The sequence below is a fragment of the Lichenostomus cassidix genome, chromosome W, assembly GCF_008360975.1.
Source record: "Lichenostomus cassidix isolate B80296 chromosome W, HeHo_3.0, whole genome shotgun sequence".
In the NCBI taxonomy this organism is placed as follows: domain Eukaryota; kingdom Metazoa; phylum Chordata; class Aves; order Passeriformes; family Meliphagidae; genus Lichenostomus; species Lichenostomus cassidix.
This window is the reverse complement of record NC_139510.1, coordinates 18,921,096-18,946,242: the sequence shown is the minus strand read 5'-3', so window position 1 is coordinate 18,946,242 and position 25,147 is coordinate 18,921,096. Positions and strand designations below refer to the sequence as shown.

The following is a 25,147-nucleotide window of genomic DNA, read 5'->3' as shown; positions in this document are numbered from 1 at the left end:
TACTTTTTATCACTACAATTATTAGAAATTTACTTAAGGAAATATCACTAGTTATTTAGTTATGTTGCCACGGTCCAGGAACTGTCATTGTTGAAAACATTCACTTCACAGGTAAAGCTTGGAGAACTTTTCCCGGGTAAGGACTCCAAGTTTACCTAGAAGAAGGTTTAGCTTTTATAAACTCAATTTGGTAAGTTAAAATTACTTGATCACATTTTGGTGCAGAACACTTGGGACTCATGGCATGTTTCCCAGCTAGTTAGGACTGAGGCTTGGCCAGAGCCTAGGCCCTAAGTAGGAGGGTTTTCTTAGAACATCTTATAAACAAGCTTTGATTAATATCAATAAGGAGGGTATCTTAACATGTTACTATTTTTGTAGATAACTATAGAAGGTGAGATGAAATATTTGAAAATAGTTGACATTATTATTTGACTTTAACTAAGGAAGATAAAACTGCAAAGGCTTTTTGTGAATAATAATATAAACTAACAAATTTAAAACTTAAAATCAATAGCACTGAAAATGAATAAAGCTTGATCTTAATAAATTTGATCTAAAACTAACAAATAGTAAACTAACACTGAAGAGGCTTAACTATAATTGGATTCAAACTCAATGGAATTTAAAATTGATATCACTCTAACAAACTTAACTCTAACGGAATTTAAAACTTAACAGATTTCAAATTAATATCACTTGATATTACTTAACAGAATTTAACTTTAACAGAATCTAAAACTTAATAGAATTTAAATTCAATATTACTTAACTCTAACAGAATCTATACTTAACCAAAGGCACTTAACAGGTAACTAAAACTATTCAGTAGAACTTTACTCATAGGTTTCATTCACACATAAAAACTCTCCAGAAATCAAAACCACACTCTCAGCAGTTACAGGTTTCATCTACACATTAAAGCACTCGAAAAGCAAACAACACTCTCAGCAGTTACACATTAAAGCACTCAACACTTTCAGCAGTTCAACACTTTCAGCAGTTCAACACTTTCAGCAGGCCTGCAACATACACACAAACACTATCTTAAGCAACACTTTAGCAAAATTCAGCTTTCGTTCAGGCTTTAGCAATCAAGGTGTTATTTTTTATCAGGATAATATCTTGTTACAATGCTTCTTTATTAGTAAAATGCTGGAAACAAGTACAAACTATAACTTGTTTGCACTAATTAACAGGGTACTCTGAAAACATAGATGCAGCTGGTGTTAGCTTGTAGAAGGTGCTGACACTTGGTAATAGGTGTTTCATCTGGCAAAGCGAATAATTAGAGGTCTTGGGGAGAACAGCTGGAGAACGTGTTCAAAGATCTGTTTCTGCAGCTAGAGAGCGAAAGGGAAGAACTCCTGAAAGTTCTCCATGACTACAAGCAGAAACAACTCCATTCTGGTATCAGACTGCTGTTTCCGCTGGCAACGCTGTTGGTTAGTTCTGATTCGCTGCTGAAGCTGTCAATCATTTCTTCATCGGGGCCGTCGCTGCTGCGCAGCTGCCGGTCTTGCTTTTACAAGCCTCTGTGCTGTGAGTATCTCTGTTGCAGCAGGAACACCAAACTTTCTCGTTACAACTTTTTCGTATGTGTTTTTCGCTGCCACATCGATAACACCGGGGTGATTTCTGGCTACTTTGGCACTTTACCCGCGATATTTGAGCTCTCTCTAGAATCATATTCAGTTGTTCTGGCAAAAATTCAACGGTGGCACTCTCAAACAAAGCAGCTAAGATGTTTTTCATTGTAAAGTTGCTAAGTTCTATGATACATTGACACAAGAATAGTTTTTTCATCCAATCGGGTAACTTTGTATTCTCGGCTGCCGGCAGCCGCGCGGAGCGCCCTCCCCTTGGTAGTGCTGGGAGCGATAGAGGGCTACGATTCTCCCTCCCCCCTGGTGGGGGGGGCTTCCCCGGCTGCTCCGCAGCTGCCGGAGTTCTTTGCATGTTAAAAACAGAACGGCAACTCTCAGGTTTTTCTCTGCTCTTTGCGGCTGCAATTTTTTGTGTTGCTACCTTTGCAAGTTCTCGCTCTGCTGCATGTAGTTGTAAACAGGCTATGACTTTACTCCATGGTTTACCAAGCTTTTTTGCAATTTTATCACCTTCCAGAAGTAAACTAGCTCCATAATTTAACCACTCTTTTACGTCGAATACTGTAACAGGATTTGTAAAAAATCCATAGGCTTGTCCCACCACCATTAGACCAGCTAAGTGCGATAGAGTGCCTAACAATAAAAATTGGGCTACCTCCGTCTCCATTATGGTCCAGCTGGGTTTAAAGTAACATGGTCGCCGCCGTCCGAGCGCTCCGCTGGGGCGTCTCTCCTTATTACACGGTCGCCAAGGTCAGTGCAGCTTTTCCGAGGTTATAAGCCCTTACGGAAGCGGGTCTTTTTCGGCCCAGGCCCTCAGATCACCTCCCTCCTGGCAGGGGCGATGACCTTGGCCCACTGGCGCTGCTCCGGTACCTCTCCGTTCTCGCCGCTGTCTGGGGCAGGGTCGTAAAACTCTGCTGCCAGTGTCCGTGGTCGTTGCTTCTCGGAGCAGGGTCCTAAGTCCTGCTACCTGTATCTCCGTATCACGTCGGAGGTCACCATTTGACGAAGCGGCGAGAGGGAACTCATGGCAGTCTCAATGTGAGATATAAGTAAGCTCCATTTTATTTCACCAAATGAGAAACTTATATACTGTTACAGATGTTACTAATTATAATTACACACATATTTGCAGTTTGTTCTCACATAATCAGGGTTTTTCCTCCTCATTCTTTGTTAATCACAAGTTCACTCCCGTACATTCCTTACACAGCTGCATCTTGATATTTTCTCACGAAGCATTCTCAGGGAAGCAAGCTATTGCAGCTTGTTAGGATTTTTACTGAGGCCTGCGTATGCTGAGGTTTTGTTCAGGCCTGCTCAACTAACACAATTTTTGCTGGAAAACTGTGTTTTCCAACATGCTCATGCTATCTCAAGAGTCAGAGACAGTTAATAATATACTCAGAGAGTTACAAAGAAAGCAAGAGGTTGCCAAAGAGGGTCTTGCCTTATCAGTGAATTGCAAAACAGGCTTCATAGCCTCAAAGAGCGGGGAAGGATGTATTGTTTTGCTTTGTTTGTTTAGGCCTGGAGTTTTATAGCAGAGTTTGAGAAGGTTGTGCTACTGATAGTGGACAGACCTCAAAGACATTTGGCAGAGATAAGAAACTAAAAAAGCCAACTCAGCAACTGTGCTTAAATCACTATCAACTAAGTGTAAGGCCCCAAAAACTGACTCGATGAGACTCTTAAAAGGGCTTATATTTTTTTTATGTATTCTGAGTTAGATGCACAGGAGAAATACGGACAAGATATTCTCAAGAGGTCAAAACAACAGAAAACTTTACTGGCAACTTCAGAAAATCAGAGAATTTTGGCAAAAGTTTAGAACAGTATTCAATCAACATAAAACATTTAACAAAACATTAACATAGCCCATTCAGCTTAGCAAACTCCCAGCCCATCTGATTTTAAGTTACTCAAAATTCTGAGAAGAGGGAATTAGAAGAAGAAAGAGAGAGAGAGAGAGAGAGAGAGAGAGAGAGAGAGAGAAAGAAAGAAAGAAAGAAAGAAAGAAAGAAAGAAAGAAAGAAAGAAAGAAAGAAAGAAAGAAAGAAAATAGAAAAGAAAAAATATAGCTACCACTCCTGGTTTCAGCACTGTTCAGTTGATAAAAATTTCAAGAGGAGGTAGGGTCAAGACGTGCTTACTTCATGTTCTAGCTAAAGTACCCTTTGGCTTTCCTGAGCCCTTCCCCCAGGTGGGACTCCTGGTCATCTGGCCACTCTGGGGCTAGATTTGGGTTCCAGGAGTGGGGTGTGGAGTGCTGCCTCTCCTGTGCCAGTGATTGATGGCCACTGCAGGGGCTGGGATACAGGCCCAGGGGGGTGGGGTGTGCAGAGCAGTGCATCACCTTGCCAGGGCAAGGCCCAACCTGCCCCTTCCCCCACACATGCGCCTGAAATGTTTCAAGCCAACAATCCCTCCAGTCTCTCACACTAGGTAAAAGGTAATTCTGGTGGGGGGAGACTCACAACCAATTCACAACCACCAATTCAAGAAACCCACCAACTCATAAGAAGAGAAAGACTGAGCATATGGACTAATTAGCATGAAAAGCAAGAGAATCATTCAACCAATAGAAGGTAGAATACTAATTAACAACAGAACTAGGTAACTTGTAGCCAATGATCCCATGATTTCTTTGTTTGCTAAAATGTATAAATAGTGTAAAGTTTTGAGAATCGATGTGCTTGATTTGTGGATTTACCACCTAGCACCCATCTTTGCACAAATATGAAATAAGCAAATACCTTGGCTCTGTGTGTGAGATTGGCTTACTCCACACCCAGGGACAAATCCCGCTTTTAGGGACATTTTTCTGGTGACCCACATGGGACTAAACTAAAAGGCCTTGTCCAGTTTGACTGTTTACCCAAAGTGGAGAGGTTTGATTGAACAGATGCCAGCATGCACCGACCTTTGTTTGGGGACTCTGTATGACCCACTCCAAAGCCAGAAGACCAAGGACCCAATGGTGCAACACCAATATGAAGTATTTGACCAGAGGAGGGAAGGAATCCCTGAGGTAAATAGCTGCTTTTCTGATTTGCCCTGTGTAAGTCGTACCTAGGAGAGTCTTACATGCACAGAAAAGGTCTTCAGCAGGAGCTTGGCCAAAAGCTTCCCATATAGACACATAGTAAGGTGTTGTAATGCGTGTCCCCTTCCCTGATCCCTCCCCTCTGACCCTTCCTGACTGGCTGATGTGAGCCAGGACCGCCTCCCAACCCCACGGATAAAAGCCCTGCGGGACCCGGAACCAGGTCTCTTTGATTCCGGCCTCCATGGAGCTCACATCCTCCCCTGCTTCTCCCCTCCCCCGCTCCCCAGTTCCCCCCCCCTATTATCCTAATAAACCGATTGGAAGTCTGGAATGAAAAAGCTGCCTTTCTCGAACTGCCACGATTCTATAAAGACCCCGTCTGGACAGCCTCACAGCTCGCGGCCACTGAGAGCCCTCCCTGCGTGTTTAGGCTCAGGAGCAGTCCTCCCCACACAGCGGGGGGAGGGCTGCTTGTGAGTCCGCGCCGCTGCAGTAAGGGTCTTACCTTTGCTGACAGAGGTCAGAGTTGAGTGCGTGAAGCTTGGGTTAAAGAGTTGATGGTGTAAAATATTTATGATGTAAAATGGGTGTTGCAGGTTCTACAGAAGTATCCCCTTGTACTCATCTCAGATGCATCCTAAAACATTGGAATAAGTTCAAAGGAGATCCTTTAAGAAAAGATGAAGTATTGTAATCAATAGTGGCCAATGTATCATTTGGATGCTGGGGAACAGTGGCCAGAGAATGGGTCATTGAATTATAATGCTACTTTGCAACTACTGTTGTTTTGCAAACAGTTAGAAAAATGGAATTGTGTGTGTGGATTTGCTTGTCTCTTTAAGACACAATCATGATATTAGAAGGAAATGTAATCTGTTAATGAATAATGCCAATGGAATTTATGGTCTGGCAGAAAGAGTGAAAGGAAAAAAGGGAAAAGTGCAGGATGTGATGTGGGAAAGCGGTGTTTTAAAGAAAGTGAGGAAGGAGAAAAAAGAAAAAAAGGAGATGAGGATACAAGCCTCGCAATTTACAGCGGCAGCCACAAGGTATGCAGGCAGAGGACAAGGAAGTGCTGTGAGAAACAAAGTTCACTCTCCTGTTAGAATTTTAAAAAATTTAATAAAGGACAATAGGGGGCAAAGACAGCAAAGCAAAGTAACAACATTGGGTGCTTGGCCCTTAGCCAAAAGCACACCGTGACTATGCAGCACATCCTATACATAGGTCAACTATTGCATCATTCAATGCATATTCATAGACAATTATGCATATTCAAACATTTCTTCAAACTAGTTTGCATGTTCCAGGAACCTTTTAGCATGGCCCCTCCTCTGGCCCGCCTTTTTAGAGCATACGTATTCCTTTTGAAGAGTCGTGAATCTGCCTTCCGTTCCATGGTTCCAGCAGGTGACGGTTGCTGATAGAAATGTCAGATGCAGGGATCCTTGTCACTCCCGCTTTTCGGATGTTATCCAACTAAGCAGGTGGTTTAATTATTGTAAGCTAACTATAAGTATTCTAAAACAACTATATTAGCTATTTCACCACTATATCTAAGTTAGTTGCAAAGAAAAATAAAGGCATTTAGTTATTATATCTTTATAACAAAGCTACTTCTATAAGAATTAACATTATACAAATAGCATCCATTTTGATATTTGCAAAAAGCCAATACTATAATATGTATTTATCACAGTGCCAATAAGGAAAGGGGCAGAAGAAGAGGTTGAAGAAATAGTGTAGGACATGGTCAAGGATTTAATACCCAAGTGCATACCCTGTTGGGCCTTAATCAATGTGCCCTCTGCAGAAGAAAGGGCCATTGGAAGAGTGGATGCCTACATATAAACAGATCCCAGACAAGATTTGTTGGCCTGATAATGTTCAAAGCTGAAAAAAGGGGACTGGGGAAGAATATTAAAATATCCCTAGCCAATCCCCTGGTTCCAGTAAAGCTGGGGAATGAAATAACTGATTTTCTAGTAGATAATGAGGCAACTTGTTCCATAGTAACCAGTTGTAAAGGACCTTTGAGTAAAACTTATATGCTGGTCATTGGGTGGGGTCACAGGAAAGTGAATGTTAAGGCCTTTTTTTTGGAAACCCATAGAATGTCTGTGATAAATGAGTGAATAGTGAATGTTGGCTTTTGCATATATGAATTGATTCACCCCAAGTGAGCCTGGAGACACTTCAAAGACAAAGTCAGAGAAGTGGGTATTTGCTTTTATTCGGTGCACAGGGTGTGGGGGAGTTCACTCCTCCAAACACACACACCTCGGTTCCTCCAGAGACATAGTGTTATAGGTAAAATCCATGAATATTCATCACATTCCCCGAGATAGGAGTGGTTATACAAATAATTTCTCGGAAGTCATTAATATTATTAGCATGTGCATCACGCATGCTCCGTATGTCCCAGTGGTCTTTGGAGACCCCCCAAAAACCCCTCCAGGATGAAGGTCCCAGTAGTCTTCTTCACAATGCACTTTTCACTCTTCTCTCTGGAGCATGTGTAGTCCTCTGTTGTAATGGGGTCCGGGAGGGTGGCACAGGCCGGCTCCCCCCCGGACCGGGTCTCTGGTTCGTGTAAATCCCACCGGATCTGGAGCGGGCGGCCCCCGAGGTTCCGCGGCATGGCGGCAGTCTTCCAACCACGTCAATTCAAGCAGGAATATCGTGATACGAAGGAAGAAACTGGACTCCATCTTTGTTCTGGCAGATGGGTTTATTTGGGGTAACGGGGAAAAGGGGGTTGCAGGGGAGGAGAAGGGGGGAGGAAAGGCAGGAACGGGATAAGGGGTGCCAGCCCAGAGATGGAAAGACCACGAGCTGATCCAGGCTCTGCCTGTTAAGGGGAAGGAGAGGGGGCAGGGGCTGGCTCTCTCTGAGCCAGTCCCAGGAGGACAAAGGGAAGATGGGCAGGAGGGTTACACACCAATAGGTTTTGAGGTACAGCAGAGCATATTTCAAAATGAACCAATGGTATACAAAGCAGAGGAACAAAGGAGCACATGGAATCCTAAAACCCACGTTGCTACAGTCCTCCATGGGATGATTCAGCGATTTCTTGTGCTGGCTTCAAACGGATTCTTTTGCCCCTCTTATCTTGATAAGATTAAGGGAATCCTGTTTCTCTGGGTTTCTAGAATTTACGTATTCTGCCTTATCTAATAACTGCTCCTTTCTCAGAATTTAACATTTACAAGTGATAATGTACTGTGTAAAGTAGCACTAAGGTAAAATATAGTTAAGCAGAAACAAAGTTAGAGTGAATTATAACTTCAAAATAATTGTAATATGTTAGAAAACATGCTAAGAAATACATGGTAATAAATGTCTTTTAAGCTGATAAGCCACAAGGCCAGAGATCAAGACACCATAAAGAAATAAAAAGAAATAAACCTCATGCATCCCAGGAAATCTGTTATCTCCATTCACACCTCCCTGAGAAACTGTCAGCCACAAATTGAATTAGAGCTGAAGAAACATTGAGAGGGGATTTCTGCCTTCAGCCCTGAGGCAAACCAGAGGACCCAAGACAGCTGCGCTGGCGAAAGGGGGCAAAGATCGAAGAAAGAGGGGTGGTTGAAGTGTAAATAGCTTTTTTTCAGGACTTAATGAATATGTAACAGTTACAGAAAGTACTTAAATACACATTAAGATGAATAGGGTGCGCAGCTGACAAAGACTAATTTGCCACACCCGCCCGGCGCCATAAGCCTTTGTTCCCCTAATAAATGTTCAAGATTATATTTCTAAAACTGTCAGCTTGTGAATTTGTTTATATCAACTGGTGACCCTGACGTGATACTCCGCTAGGACCCGCTTTCTTGCTGGGGGGAGGGACGCCTCTAACAGTATTCTGTAGGCCCAGCAAGAAGACAGCAGGCACTAGCCAGCAGTAATCAAAAACATGTCCTAATTCGTAGAACAAAGGAAAACCTTTTTTTTTTGAGCTCAGCTCCCTTGAAGAAAACTGTGGCAAATCACCCATAATTCTTGTACGTACGAAGACCCGAACAAGACAAGAGGACACAGGTAAGTTCTTGTGCGGGGGACGTGAAAAAGGGGGGGCTTGAATGCGGTGTGCTTGAAACGTAGACCAGACAGCTGGATCTGCAAAGTGAGTGTGGAGCTCTTTTAACCGCATTTCCGTCTTCTCGCGATAGGAACGGCCGGTGACTGAGTGAAACGAAAGAGATATGCTGAATGATCCCCCCTCCAGAAAAATAATTCCTTAGGAGTCAGAACTCCTTGGTAGGAATTCCCTGGAATTCTTAGGAGTTAGACACCTTGATTGGAATTTTCTGACAGGAATTCCTTAGGAGTCAGAACCCCTTGATAGAAATTCTTCAGAATTCTTAGGAGTTGGACACCTTGGTAGGAATTCTAGGAGTTAAAACCCATAGGGGTAGAACTCCTTGAGAAGAGAGCGATTTCCTGGATGGTCCACGGGGAAATCTGATTAAGACTAAAGGTACCTAAAACAGAGGGATTTAGCTCTGTAGTGCAGATTTATTGGAAGCTTGGTATTGTGGGTTTTTTTGTTTGTTTGGGATTTTTTGTTGTTGTTTTCTTTTTCTTTTTGATTTTTTGCTTAGGGTTTAGTTGGTTTTTTGTTTGTTTTCATTTGTTTTTGTTTGTTTGTTTTTCTTTCTTTTTCTTCTTTCTCTTTTCTCCTTTTTTGGTGTTTACTTCTGTTTGTTTGGCTTAGCAACATAACTCTGTCAATAGCCTTACTATTGATAGTTCAGTGTTATTAGTGGTTTGATTATGTTTGGTTTGAGTTAAGCTCATGAAATAGTTTTCTTTGTAGTCCAGTCTTCTTATCCAAAAAGACAAGAACTGTTTGGAAAAGTAGATAAGAAATTAATAGAAGTGTGCAAGAAGAAGATTAACGGGCAGAAAGTTGCACTAACATGGGACAAGAAGCAAGCAAAACAAATTCCAAGAACCACAGAAAAGTGGTGGCTAATATACCACCTGATAGCCCACTGGGGGTTATGATAAAGTATTGGGATGAATCTAATGTTATAAGGGAAAAGATAAAGTTAAAATGATAAACTTTTTTATGATGATATGGGCAGAAAGAAAAATTAGATCTGATAATCTACATTGGCCAAAATATGGTTCCTGTGAGGGTTGGATGTGCCAAGCTTTAAATGTATCTGTTAACAGAAAGAAGCCTTATAATCTAGAGGAAGGCTGCATGTTGGAAGGGATCAGAAGTGAGACCCACAACAATTCTGAAAGTAGAGGAAGATAAAACTAAGTCAGAGGGATGCAAATGGGACCCCTTAGAACATCTCCCTCTGCCCTATAAACCCGTCGTTGTAGAAGCTCCCCCACAAGAGGGACCCCTGCCACAGGGAGAGGAAGCCCCGCTCAGGGAAGAAAACCCCCCACCACGCCGTCCAGTTACACGCTCAAGGATAATAGAAGAAAGGGAAGAGGGAAAGTTATTCCCTTTAAGGGAGGTTCCTCTGTGGGGGGGGCACAGGGAGGAATTGGATTTGTGAATGTCCCCTTAAACTCTGCAGACGTATGAAGGTTTTAAAAAAAGAGATTAAAGCATTGTTAGAGGATCCCTTGGGTCTAGCAGAGCAGTTTGACCAATTTCTGGGGCCAAAGACATACACATGGGAAGAGATGCAATCAATTATGAGTATATTATTCACCCCAGAACAACGACAAATTATTAGAGTGGAAATGATGGGGATATGGGAAAGAGAAAATCAACAAGGTGTACCTGCTGATCAAAAAATGTCTCTTCAGAGTCCCCAATGGGACCAGAATCAGCCTCAGGGTAGAAAAAACGGCTGATTTTTGAAATCTAATTCTAAGAGCAATAAAAGAAGCAGCCCCAAGGGGACAGAATGCAGCTCGGGCATTTGATAGCCGACAAGGGAAGGATGAAACCCCCACCCAATGGTTAGAAAGACTCAGAAAGGCAATACAACAATTTTCTGGTGTCGATCCCTCCAGCCCAGTGGGACAAGTGATGCTAAAAGTAAATTTTGTTAAGCATTCCTGGCCAGATATTTGAAAGAAGTTAGAAAAATTAGTGTCCTAGGTTGCAATATAGATGTATTTAAGTATTCTATTACCACCAGCTGTGGGCCGTTAGCTGTTATCACCTGCTAATGACCCACCCCAGATGATAGACAATGGGCCATCACGGACCCACCGTGTGACTCATGGACTTATCCCATTGTGGGATGCTCTGCCCAGGAGGGAGGAGCCAGGTGTTCCCACCTGGATATAACCTGGCCTTGGAACTGCCTGAGCTAGCCCTGTCTACTGGGTTCCCAGAGGACAAGAACTACCACTGGATCTTCAGCTGGAGACTAGACCTTCACAGGATCACCGCTTCAACTGGACTACTTCAGTTGGACTGCTACTACCACCCTAACAGGGTGTTAGGTTGTATCTGACTTTGTCAGTGCCTTTCCTTGTATTATTTCACTTATTTTTAATTTCAATCTTGACTTGTGATCTCCCACTGGTTTGTTTTCAAACCAATACAATTAGAGGATTGGCAGGACAGGGGTTTACAAGATTCATTGAAAGAAGCACAAAGAGTATATGTCTGGAGGGACGAAGAAAAAGCAAAGGCCAAAGCAAAAATCATGGTTGCCACTATGAAAGAAGCAGAATCCCCTAATAAAATGGGGGGGACCCAGAAAGAAAAGGGGTCAGGAAGGTGCTCAGCAAAGCAATTAGAGACCCCTGGGGAAACAACAACAGAAAAACCAGCAAAGTTTCATTGTCATTACTATGGTGTCTCTGGGCACTTAAGAAGAAATTGCCCAAGACGTGCCAAAGATATAAAAGCGTTTGAAGGGGAAATCACATAGGGACGTCAGGGGCTTTTTATACTGGGGATGGAACATCAAACTGAGCCCTTGATAAAATTAAAAATAGGACCCCAGGAAGAAGAAATGGAATTTTTAGTAGATACCAGAGCCAATAGAACCTGTATATTAAAGGTTCATGAGAGATGCTGTACAAGTAAAAAGGTATTAGTGTAATACGGGCAAAGGACGAAGGGTTTAAAGTACCTTTAATCAAAAATGTACACGTAGAAGGCCCTAACCGATTTGCTACTGGAGACTTATTATTAGTCCCAGGTGCCGGACAGAATTTATTGGGGCAAGATTTGCAATTACTATTAGGTATAGGTGTATTCCCAGAAGAAGGACAAATGAAAGCAAAAATTTAACTGATGAAGATGAAAATAAAATTGAACCAGAAGTGTGAGCATCTGAAAATAATAGGGGAAAGATAAACATAAAGCCAATCAAAATAAACATAGAGCAACCATCTCACCCCATAAAGGTCAGGCAATATGCAATTTATAAGGAAGGAAGGATGGGGTTAAAACCAATAATTGACAAATTGCTGCAAGAAGGAGCTTTAGAACCCTGCATGTCACCTCACAATACCCCGATATTACTGCTAAATAAGGCTGATGGAACATATAAATTGGTTCAGGATCTAAGAGAATTTAGCAAAAGGACACATACATGATTCCCTGTAGTTTCTAACCCTTATACCCTTTTAAACCATATCTGTCTGTAAGAATAGACTCCGTGGGGTTTAGTTATGGGGATAAAATAGGGACAAGAGATCTCTAAAGATGAGTTTTAGAACGTGAGGGTTTATTGCGAAAGAGCATGGGCGTGAGAGGCCTGCTGGGCTGCAAGACGCAGCCCAAAGCAGGCCAGAGAAAAGAGAGAGAGAGAGCAGAAAGAAGAGAGTAAAAAGAGCGTAAAAGAGAGTAAAAGAGAGCGATTTGCTGTTTACAATGCAATAAATCATCTTCTCTGTTGAATATTCTAATTCCCTCTAACCAATCTAAGACAAGCTACAAACTCTACAGCATTTACATACAACCTATAAGAATCATCGCATTACCATACGGGGTTATATTTTAAACTCTAAAACCTGCTTTTTGGACCCTCTGCCAAGCAGGCAGCGTCTGCTTTGACCCTTGGACCTGCCTGCTGGCAGAGGGTATTGTTTCATCAAGAAGGGGATTACTTTCAGTCGGCTATACCATTGTTTTCTAGCTGTTCAGTAACTCAGAGCTTGTTTTCAGCATCTTTTGCCAGGTAATCATATCTATAAGGCTTTCCTATTTCCTCTTCCCCAACATCTGTCCCTGTCACACATGGTACAGTGTAATAGATTTAAAAGATGCATTTTGGGCTTGCCCATTAGCAGAAAACAGGAAGGACTTCTTTGCATTTGAAGGGAGGATCCTGAGACCAGAAGAAAGCAGCAATTACGGTGGACTAGATTGCCCCAGGGTTTTACAGAATCCCCAAATTTGTTTGGCCAAACTTTAGAAGCTATCCTTATGTCTTTTGAACGAAGTGAAGAAACACTTATTTTACAATATGTAGATGATTTATTAATATCAGAATCAGATGAAGAAACAGTTCGGAGCACCACTATTGATCTGTTAAATTTTCTTGGGAAAAGGGGGTTACGAGTTTCAAAGAAAAAGCTACAGTTTGTGGAGCGGGAAGTGAAATACTTAGGACATTGGTTAAGCCAGGGGAGCAAAAAGTTAGATCCAGAAAGAGTGCAGGGTATATTATCTCTTCCCCCACTGCAAACTAAAAAAGAAGTTAGAAAGCTATTAGGACTAGTGGGGTATTGTAAGCAGTGGATTGAAGAATATAGCAAAGTAGTCAAATTTTTCTATGAAAAGCTGTCGCTGTTGAACTGGTAACAGAGCGAAACTCAGCCCACACAAAGCCAAGCGGAGAAGATGGAGTAGAGAGTTTATTATGAAACATCTGAGTTTTATAGTATAGAGAAAGGCGTTCGGATTGGCCAACAATTACCCACACCTCGGGGTGATTGGCCGAGGCATCTCAACCCCCATTCCAAAACGTTCTCCCTTCCCATAGTGTTTATCTTATGTTTTTTTATAGCTAAAGAGAAAGGGAAAGTTTCCCATGGGAGAGAATCTGTACAGTCACAGCTCCCCCTTTTTGTTTAAAAATGGAAAGGCATTGCTTGTGATCCTCTGTAGGTCCCTTGAAGAAGGGAGAACAAACTCAGCATGAAGGATCTGCTTGGTAGTGGCCAGTTACCAAACAGAGCCTAAATTGAATACCGATAACAGGGTCTGCTGGGTAGTGGCTATTTACCGAACAGAGCCCAAACCAGATGCTGATTTAAGGTGGACAGAGAGACTCTCCAGCAATACCATGGGTGATGCATCTATCAAAACTTAATCTATATCATAATTCTATCAAAATTAATTCTAAACATGGCTTTCAAAGTCCTTGCTTTCTGACTCCATAATAAACTTAAAATTCACTCTGCTTGTGGAAGGACCATCTGCCTGATGGTAGATGTCCTGACCATCATCAGAAGGATCATTCAGTTGATGTTCTGCATTCTGGTTATCATTTTGAGGTTGTCGGTTCTGTCTCTGGAGCTGCAGGTCAGGGCGAACGCATCTTGCAGGCAGCCATCATACCCCAGTATCTGTGGAAACGCAAGCATACCCACGACCCCAAGCAATAAGCTCATGCGGGCCTTCCCAGGTGTTAGTAAGTAGGTTCCGTACCCAGACCTTCGCCCAGGACAAGTGCATCTCGCCTGACGACTGCAAAGAGAGAAAATGGTTCAAGATCACAGGATTATTCGAATTCAGTGGTGCTGTGAGGCAATTGATTGTATACAAAGCTTTTTCCAGTCAGCTCTTTGGGGTTTCCCCATGGATTCCCCCTTTTTGCTTTTCCAAAACACACTTCAAAGTACCATGAGCACATTAAACAATGGCTTGGCAAGTAGGAGAATGCAGAATACTGAATTTATGGTCTACACCCCATAGGTGCAAAAACTGCCGCGTCTTCTGTGAGGCATAGGCAGGACCATTATCGGTTTTCACGGTACATGGCACGCCCAGGACCAAGAAGGCGAATTTCCAATGGGCAATGCCATCACGACTCTTTTCTCCAGTATGAGCAGACACCCACACAGCTGAGGAAAAAGTGTCAATAGACACATGCACATATTTGAATCGGCCAAATTCAGGGATGTGCGTCATATCGGTCTGCCAGAGCTGCAAGGCCTTTAGGCCTCTGGGGTTTACCCTGGGTGGCAGAGGTGCAGCAAGTCCATGGCAATCAGCACAAGCACTGACAACGTCACGAGCCTTAGTTGGAGTCAATTGAAACTGCTTGTGCAGGGTATGTCCACTCTGATGAAAGAAATCGTGTGATGACTTGGCTTGTGCAATTTTGTCAGGCTGAGGTGCCATTCACACAGGGTTGGATAACATGTCAGCCCTGGCATTGCCTTCTGTTATAAAACCTGGTAAATTGGTGTGGCTTCGAATGTGCAAAATACAATATGGATGCACTCAAACTTGAATTGCCTTCCACAAAGTTCGCAATAGGGAAAACAGAGCCGCATTATTGACTTCTTTTAGAAGTGAACAATCTAAACGTTTGGTTATATCTGCTACATAAGCAGAGTCAGTGACCAAATTCAAAGGTACCTGAGAGAACCGCTGAAAAGCCATGGAAACTGCCTTCAATTCGACCAGATGGGCAGAGCCTGACTCATGGCCTTTCAGCACCTGCCACTCAGATCCCTCCTTCCAGGTAACAATGGCCTTTCTTGTTTCCCCAGAACCATCCTTGAAGACGGTGGGTCCGTGCACTGGCACCCGACTATTCTTTGGCCGCAAAGTGAAACTGGTTGAATTTGCTAGCTGCAGCAATTTGTGGCGGGCAGGTGGTAAGCAATCTGCCCTGAGAAGTTCTGCAGTGCACTTTGCAAAGGAGAGCTATTAGCAAGGCTCCATTCAAAGCTGTCCGGCGATACTGGAACAGCAATCGTTGCAGGATCCGCTGCCATCAATTGTAAAGACCGATGATGGCATTTAATTATCAGACAAGTGATCAATTTGAACAATGTGGGTGCTGTCTTTTTTGGCTGATGGGCCAAAAAGACCCATTCCAGGATATGCAAAAGGTCATCCCATTGTTTGTTCCACTGGCCAATGATACCTGCAGGATGAAGGTCTGGAGCAGTAATAAAAACAGTGATAACAATAGAAGGATCCACTTGATAAACCTGACAAGCAGTAACAGCCTGCTGCACCTCGTTCAGCGCTTGTCGCACCTCAGGAGTCAATTTCCGAGGTGAGTTTAGATCAGAGTCCCCCATTAAAATATTAAAAAGCAAGGAAATTTGTGTGGTGGTTAGTCCTAAATAAGGATGTAACCAATTGATGATACTGAGCAATTTTTGGGCATCATTCAGGGTCTTAATAGAGTCCAACAACTGCACCTCTTGATGTTGTATGGTTCGATCCAAGATTTTGACTCCCAAATATTTCCAAGGAGGCTGCTGTTGAACTTTCTCCGGAGCCACTTGCAACCCATAGGAATGCAGGGCAGCGAGCAATCGAGGCTGTAACCTCTGCAACTCGTCCTGGGTGGATGCTGCCACCAGGATATCATCCATAGAATTGTATCAGAGTGCCTCAGGAAACTGCTCATGGATTCCGGACAAGGCCTGAGTAACATAACATTGACAGATAGTCAGGCTATTCTTCATGCCCTGAGGTAACAATTTCCATTGAAATCTCTTTACAGGCTCAGCATTGTTAATTGCAGGCACAGTAAAGGCAACATTTGGTCTGTCATTGGGGTGCAAAGGAATTGTGAAAAAACAATCTTTCAAATCAAAGATCAAAATTTCCCACCCTGCAGGGATCATTGTGGGTGAGGGCATACCTGGCTGCAAGCTCTCCATACTTTCCATCACTGCATTAACTTTCCAGAGATCTTGCAACAGTCTCCATTTCCCCAATTTTTTCTTTATTACGAAAACGGGGGTATTCCAGGGACTAGTTGAAAGCTCAATGTGTCCCTGTTGCAATTGCTCCTGAACCAGCTGACAAAGGGCAACTAATTTGTCTTTTGGCAGGGGCCACTGTGGTTCCCATATGGGTGTTTTGGTCAGCCATCAGAGAGATAGCGTAGAATACGGTGCACCCTTGCACACAGTGACCCTTATCAAAAATTTGTCCTGATCCGCACCCCCCAGGCTGCCAACACATCCCGTCCCCACAGGTTAACTGGAGCCAAAGTAACATAGGGCCGGATTGTGGCCATGTGTCCCTCCGAGTCTTTCACCAACACAGGTCATTTGCTCAGTTGGCTCTGTGTGGTTCCTCCTAGCCCTGCAATGGCTGATCCCACAGGGGCTAGAGGCCATGAAGAAGGCTATGAAGAGGAGGAGAGAATCGTTACATCAGCACTCGTATCAATCAAACCTTTGAGCTGAATCCGGTGCGGACGAGCTTTCGGCGGACAAGGATACATGTCATCTGTGGCCTCTGACTAGAAATGTCTGCAGCCTAGCAGACCTGCAGAAGTCCCGGCGACTCAGTGCTGTTACCTCCGCAAACTTGTTGCTCTGCCCTGGGGGCACAAGGCTCAAAAGGCAATAATTGAGCAATGTGAGTATTTTCAGGGATAGTGACAGGGGGATTTGACATGGAAACCGTAGCATGAATCTGGCCTGTAAAATCAGCATCTATAACTTCTGAGTGGACAAAAATCCCTTGGTGGGTGACATCAGGCCTCCCCACAAGCAGCGCCCTGAATCCCTGACCTAGGGGTCCATGCGCATCCAAGGGAACCCTATGGGCGTCACCAGATTCTAGGATGACTGCTCTTGCGGTGTAGACGTCAACCCGGGCTGGTCCTTGAGTGCCGTCTCCAAATTGACTGGATAGGCCTGTGCCATTGCCCTGTTCTGGGGAAATGCTTGTGTTGGGGGGCAACTCCCCCTTTTTGCACCCCTCTTCATGTTTCCCAACAGAGGTCAACCATCTACATGGTACTGAGACCTGCAATAGTCTGAACAGTGCCCTGGCCCACCATACCTCCTGCACCGGGGAATCCCGATACCTGAATTCTCCTTCTGCTTTGATTTCACTCATTTCCGTTTGTTCTCAGCCTTGGGCTGCTTTTGTCCACGGTCAGGGGGTACCTGACCAGGCGGTAGAATTGCAGCCAAGGCAGACCTCTTTTGGTTCCCTGATCCCACCTTAGAGCAAGCTTCTACCATTTCTGCGAGTGTAGGTTCCCCTGGTAGGGCATTTATGATCTTTCTACACTAGTCATTGCCATTGTCTCTTGCCAACTGTTTGCACAATATCTGTCTCAATGAATCATCTTCCACTTGCCTTTCCAGGGCTGCCGCTACCTTCTCTACAAAAGTCAGGAAATGCTCAGACTGCCCCAAGATATTTTAGAATACAGTGTTTTTGGGGCAGCCATGTCTATGGTTTTTATGATGGCTCCCATACCGATCTTTGGGCTTGCTCCAGGATCTGAGGATCCCAAGTAGCTTGGATGTTGGGGCTAGAAAAAAATTTGTTCCCATAAGGACATCCACCCCAACTGCATGTCTAGGGTTGTCAGGAGGCAAGCCCATATTCTGCATTGTCTGTTTTTCAGCCATTTTTCTCCAGTTATTCTCAAAAACTGCATATTGCAAAGGCTGGAACAGAACTTGACCTAAATGCTTAATATCGAATGGAGTAAGTAGGTCAGTATTTATCACTCTAATAATTTGCATGACCTCTGGAGAGGAAAGCCCATATTGTGCTACCTTTGTTTGCAAGTCTTGCACCACTTTCCATGCAATGATGTCATGGCTATGTTCCTGACCCGAATTCAGGGGAGCCTTGAACACAGGAAAGGCTTGGGCATCCCCTTGCGGGGTGCTAGTATCACCTTGATCTGCTGGTACACTTCCTAGAGGTTCCGTAACAGCCACCAGATTCCCTTCAGGGTCTCTGGTCTGGCCTGGCAACCCTAGTTTTTCTAAAAGATTCCAAATTCCCTCCTCCAGCATGCCCAACTTTACCGATTCCCAGAAACGTTGGGGGTTCCTTGGGCGTACTGTCACCGTACAGTCTGGGAATGTCCAAGGGCGGTTCTGAAGCAGGTGCTTCTTCCGCCATCCTGCCACTGCAGCCTTTCGCCCTGGAGCAGGCACTTAGTCTAATTCACTGTCTGAGTCATCAGACTGGGGCATCTCCGCAAGCCCTATCACGAACTATGGAGTCTGGCCAGATGCAGAATTTTGCCGAGAGACGGCATGGTGGTGGAGCTCGGAGTGGAGTGCAGAGAAGGGAGCAACACAGGTAGAACATTGGGGGGCCCCTCTGTTTGCACTGGCACAGCATCAGTTAAAATCGTCTGCTGTGATGGCATAGAAGCAGCTAGATCGGCGTGCCATGCTGGGGTCGCCTCTGCCACCAGAACTGTTGCTGGGACACGCCTATCCTGCCCGGAATCTATCTGCGTCCCTGCCGTCACTTCCGCTGTTGCCACGGGATGAATCCTGGCTGCCTTCCAGGTTGCTGGAGTGGGTACCTCCGGGCCACCCCGCCCCAGGTGGAGGGGTCTCTCGCAAACGGGTCTCCACCAAGTCCTGGCGGATCCCAGTGAGCTCGCTCAGGATATCCATTAAAAGCTGGTTCGAGAGGAGGGGTGACTTTTGCAGAAACCCAGGTATTTGCGCAGCCGGCGTCTGGGGATTTTGTCCCGGAAGGACCACGGCTGCTGTCTGGAAGGGACCACTTGGCACATACGCAGCCGATGGGAGGGGATCTCCTCCCGGGCCAGGCGCGGTTGCAGCCTGTAGAAAGCCGCCCGGGGCAGTGGCCACTTGTGATTCAGGCTGCGCCGTGCCAGGTCACGTGGTTTGTGCTAGCATTGGCATCCCCGAGTCTGCGGTTTGAATGGATGGAACTGGGGTCCGTCCTTTCCCAGGCCGTGCTGGGGGCTCTGGCCCAGGGGGTGGGGCAGCGGCATTTCATGGGGGAACCGGTGGTGGTGTGGAGGCAGTAACTGCGGAACCCTGCCAGTTCTTTTCCTGTTTCAACATCTCTGCCATAGGATGTGTGTACTTAGGAGGGACATAGTCCCGTGGAGAGATATATTTGTGCTGGGCGGACGCATCTGCCATGGCCGGGTCGGCCTGGGGCGGGGACTTCTTAGACAGGCTCTCGTTAGCCAAGAGCAAGGAATCTAGACAGAGAGAGAGATCATCTTCTCCTATCCGAGGTTCTTGCTCTCTTAAGGAATCCCAGATGCGCCTCCATGTGTGATATAAACACACAGTTTTTGGATTTCCATACACCAGCTCTCTCAAGAGCGTGCCCCTGACTCGCAGCCACACAGCTGAGTCCACTTGGGCCTCCAACACTTCCGAGAAGCCATGGCCCACAGCCCAGTATAACAGGGCACTGACCAGGAGCTGTCTCCACCTGACCCTTGGACCGCCCCAGGGGTCCTTCAGGAGGGACAGAAAAAGGCTGTCTTTTGGCAGGGGGAGGTCCATTTATCCTTCCGACCCCCAAGCCAGGCGGGCGGAGAGGGGAGGGGGAACGGGTGCGGTCGTACCTCTCAGCGGCGCGTGTAGTACATGTCGATGATCACCAGATGTCGCTGTTGAACCGATAATGGAGCGAAACAGTTAACAGTACACACGAAGTTCAAGCGAAGAAGAAACTTTATTATGAAAAAACTGACTTTTATAGTGCAGAGAAATCCATTCAGATTGGCCAGCGGTCACCCACCCCTCGGGGTGATTGGCCAAGGTGTCCCAACACCCATTCCAAAACATTCTCTGTTCCTATAGTGTTTATCTTATGTTTTCTTTATAGCTAAAGAGAAAAGGGAAAGTTTCCCATGGGAGAGAATCTGTACAGTCACACAACTGCAGTGCAATATGTTGGACCCTGGCATATGCTTATCGTACACTGTCAGATACTATAGAACAGGAAGACAGGGAGCCTAAGCAAGTGGCAGTTGCTCCTGTTATGAGAAGCAAGAAAACCCAAGTCAAGACTGATCGCCCAGGTGATGGTGGAGAGGGATCCTCAAAGTCAGCAACTGAGTCAGAGATCATTGTTGAATCCATGACTGTGAGACACCTTTGCGGCCTAAGAAAAGATTATGTCCAACGAGATGGTGAATCTATAATTAGTTAGTCCATCTTTGGGATGCTGTGGGCGATGTTACACTTCTAGACGCTACTGAAGCAAGGCATTTGGGGACTGTGTCACTTTACCCAGATATCACTCAAGCAATACGGGATGGGACTGACTGTTGCAGCCTCTGGAGACGAGTTATCAAAGGTGCGAGGGAAAGATACCTATGCCCCGACAATCTCTATATACGCCAAACCCCGTGGAGGATCATAGAACAAGAGATTCAACGCTTGAGAGAAATGGCAGTGGTAGAGATTGTCTTCCCAGAGGACATGGGAAACCCAGCCCTGCTTGTAGATCCAGATGGGGTAGAATGTACACCTGTAATGTGGCGGAAACTCCTACGGCTTGGGCCATCAGAGTATGCTTCTGCTTTAGCAATGATGAAGCGAGATGATGGGCATGAGATCATGAGTGATATGGCAAGGAAGCTCCGAGTGTATGCAGATGCTGTGCATAGCCCAACGAATGCAAGAATCTCAGCTGTAGAAACATGTCCGCAGAAACTAGAAGATAAGATAGAGGAGAATCATGAGAAACTCAGTAAGGAGTTTAAAGACAGCCTTCTCCAAATCTCGACAGTACAGATCAAAGGTTCTGTTACCCCAAGCAGATGCTCCTCAGCTATGAGAACCTGATACACCCCTCGACTTGAGTTGTGGTATTTCCTGTGTGAAAGTGGAGAAAACATGAAGAGGTTGGATGGACAACCCACTGCTGTCCTGGCACGACGAGTGCGTAAATTGAAGGAGGGCAAGACTCAGAGAGGGAACTCCACCAGAAGGGAAGTAGCTCCAGTCAACATGTCTGATCCCCTTGAAGGAACCTCTAATACACATGTCCACCAGAGTTAGAGGGGCCCTGCCTCTAGCCAGGTAGAGACCAGGGAGAACTGCATTTTTTGGACAGTGTGGATTCGGTGGCCTGGCACATTAGAGCCACAAGAATACGAGGCTTTAGTTGACACTGGTGCACAGTGCATGAAAATTCCATCACGACACGTGGGGGCAGAACCTGTTTCTATTTCCAGCGTGACAGGAGGATCACAAGACTTGACCCTGGTAAAAGCTGAAGTGAGCCTGACTGAAAAAGAGTGGAAAGAACATTCCATTGTGACTGGCCCAGAGGCCCCATGTATTCTGGGTATAGACTTCCTCCGAAATGGATATTTCAAAGACCAAAGGGACTCAAGTGGGCATTTGGGATAGCTGCTGTGGAGACAGAGGGCATAAAACAATTGAACACCTTCCCTGGACTGTCAGAGAACCCATCCGCAGTAAGACTCCTGAAAGGGGAAGAGCAACAAGTACTGATTGCCACCTCGATTGTGCATCGCCGACAGTACCGGACAACTCGTGATCTTGTGATTCCCATTCACAAACTAATCTGTGAGCTGGAGAGCCAATGGGTGGTCAGCAGGACCCATTCATCCTTTAACAGCCCCATTTGGCCCGTGTGCAAAACTGAAGGAGAATGGAGATTAACAGTAGACTATTGTGCCTTAAATGAGGTGACTCCACTTCTGAGTGCTGCCGTGCCGGACATGTTGGAGCTCCAGTATGAGCTAGAGTCCAAGGCAGCGAAATGGTATGCCACTACGGACATTGCTAATGCATTTTTCTCCATTCCTCTGGCAGCAGAGTGCAGGCCTCAGTTTGCTTTCACCTGGAGGGGCGTGCAATATACCTGGAATTGACTGCCCCAGGGGTGGAAACACAGTCCCACCATCTGCCATGGGCTGGTCCAGGCTGCACTGGAAAGGGGTGAGGCTCCAGAACACTTGCAGTACATCGACGACATCATTGTGTGGGGGAACACGGCAGAAGAAGTATTTGAGAAAGGAGAGAAAATCATCCAGATTCTCCTGGAAGCTGGTTTTGCCATCAAAAAGAGCAAAGTCAAGGGGCCTGCCAAAGAGATCCAGTTCCTGGGAGTGAAGTGGTGTCCTAGGGTGCAATATAGATGTATTTAATTATTCTATTACCACCAGCTGTGGGCCATTAGCTGCTATCACCTGCTAATGACCCACCCCGGATGACAGACAATGGGCCATCAGGGAACCACCACATGACTCATGGACTTATCTCATCCCATTGTGGGATGCTCTGCCCAGGAGGGAGGAGCCAGGTGTTCCCACCTGGATATAACCTGGCCTTGGAACTGCCTGAGCTAGCCCTGTCTACTGGGTTTCCAGAGGACAAGAACTACCACTGGACCTTCAGCTGGAGACCAGACCTTCACAGGATCACCGCTTGAACTGAACTACTTCAGTTGGACTGCTACCATCACCCTAACAGGGTGTCAGGTTGTATCTGACTTTGTCAGTGCTTTTTCCTTGTATTATTTCACTTATTTTTACTTTCATTCCTGACTTGTGGTCTCCCACTGGTTTGTTTTCAAACCAATACAAGTGGCAAGACAGATGGCGTCAGATTCCCACTGAGGTCATCAATAAAATCACTGCAATGTCTCCACCAACCAACAAAAAGGAGACGCAAGCTTTCCAGGGAGCCATAGGCTTTTGGAAAATGCACATTCCTGAGTGCAGCCGGATCGTGAGCCCTCTTTACCTGGTTACCCGTAAGAAAAATGATTTACACTGGGGCCCTGAACAGCAGCAAGCTTTCACCCAGATCAAGCAGGAGATCGCTCATGCAGTAGCCCTTGGCCCAGTCAGGACAGGACAGAGGTAGAGAATGTGCTTTACTCTGCAGCTGAGAGCCGTGGTCTATCCTGGAGTGACGAGCAGCGCGAGGAAACTCACGGCAGTCTCAATGTGAGATATAAAGCAAGCTTCATTCTATTTCATCAAACGAGAAACTTATATACTGTTACAGATGTTACTAATTATAGTTACACACGTATCTGCAGTCTGTTCTCACATAATCAGGGTTTTTCCTGGTGACTCCCTTATTCTTTTCTCATAACACTTCTGACTCCCTATCTTTTCTCATAACATTTTTTCCACAGCCTAGAAACACACAGCTGTGTTCTCAGGTTTTAGCTTCTCATGACACTTTACTAGGATTTTTACTGAGGCCTGCCTATGCTAAGGCTTTGTTCAGGCCTGCTCAACTAACACAAATTTTGCTGGAAAACTGTGTTTTCCAACAAATTCCCCCGTTTTGTTTGTGAGAACAGACGTTGTCTGTTATCAGATTAATTTGCTTTGCTATAAGTAATTTTTATTACTACAATTATTATAAATTTACTTAAGGAAATATTACTAGTTATTTAGTTATGTTGCCACGGTCCAGGAACTGTCATTGCTGAAAACATTCACTTCACGGGTAAAGCTTGGAGAACTTTTCCCGGGTAAGGACTCTACGTTTTCCTGGAAGAAGGTTTAGCTTTTATAAGGTCAATTTGGCATGTTAAAATTACTTGATCACATTTTGGTGCAGAACACTTGGGACTCATGGCATGTTTCCCAGCTAGTTAGGACTGAGGCTTGGCCAGAGCCTAGGCCCTAAGTAGGAGGGTTTTCTTAGAACATCTCATAAACAAGCTTTGATTAATATAAATAAGGAGAGTGTCTTAACATGTTACTATTTTTGCAGATAACCATATAAGGTGAGGTGAAATATTTGAAAACAGTGGACATTATCATTTGACTTTAACTAAAGAAGATAAAACTGCAAAGGTTTTTTGTGAATAATAATATAAACTAACAAATTTAAAACTTAAAATTAATGTTTCTGAAAACAAATAAAGCTTAATCTTAATAAATTTGATCTAAAACTAACAAATAGGACTTAACTATAATGGAATTTAAAGTTGATATCACTTTAACAAAACTTAACTCTAACAGAATTTAAAACTTAATAGAATTTAAATTCAGTATTACATAACTTTAACAGAATCTATACTTAACTAAAGGCATTTAACAGGTAGCTTAAACTATTCAGTAGAACTTTACTCATAGGTTTCATTCACACATCAAAACTCTTAAGAAATTGGACATTTTCAGGGAGTTTTGGTTGCTGAGCTGCAGCAGGCGGTGAAGGTCTGCCAGGACAAGTGCTTACGGAAGGAGCCAAGCTCAAAGACATTTTCCTGGAACTCTAGAAAAGCTGAAAAGTCATGAAGCTGCACCGGATCAAGCCATAGCAAGGCTGTGCTGCTGGTTAGCTCTGGTTGGTGGCTGACACTTGGCAATGGGTTTTTCACCCAGCAAAGTGAATAATTAGAGGTTTTGGGGGGAGCAGCTGGAGAACGTGTTCAAAGATCTGTATCTGCAGCTAGAGAGCAAAAAGAAAGAACTCTTGAAAGTTCTCCATGACTACGAGGAGAAACAACTCCATTCGGGTATCAGACTGTTGTTTCTGCTGGCAACGCTGTTGGTTAGTTTTGGTTTGCTGCTGAAGCTGTCAATCATTTATTCATCCTTGGGGAGGGGTAGAGTTTAGGATCTCACCACAGACGTAGCAG

General features: G+C 44.7%; 2 long non-coding RNA genes across 2 annotated transcripts in view; both read right to left on the bottom strand.

Annotated features, from left to right (window-relative positions):
- The window catches only part of LOC146425627 (uncharacterized), a 449,835-nt gene that overhangs the window by 207,359 nt on the left and 217,329 nt on the right, over positions 1–25,147 (bottom strand). The window lies entirely within an intron of this gene.
- Positions 461–24,247, bottom strand: LOC146425633 (uncharacterized). The gene is made up of 4 exons (XR_014846493.1): positions 23,481–24,247; positions 2,263–2,634; positions 978–1,552; positions 461–946 (listed from the first exon to the last, which is right to left on the bottom strand). It is a non-coding gene; the product is annotated as an uncharacterized LOC146425633 (long non-coding RNA).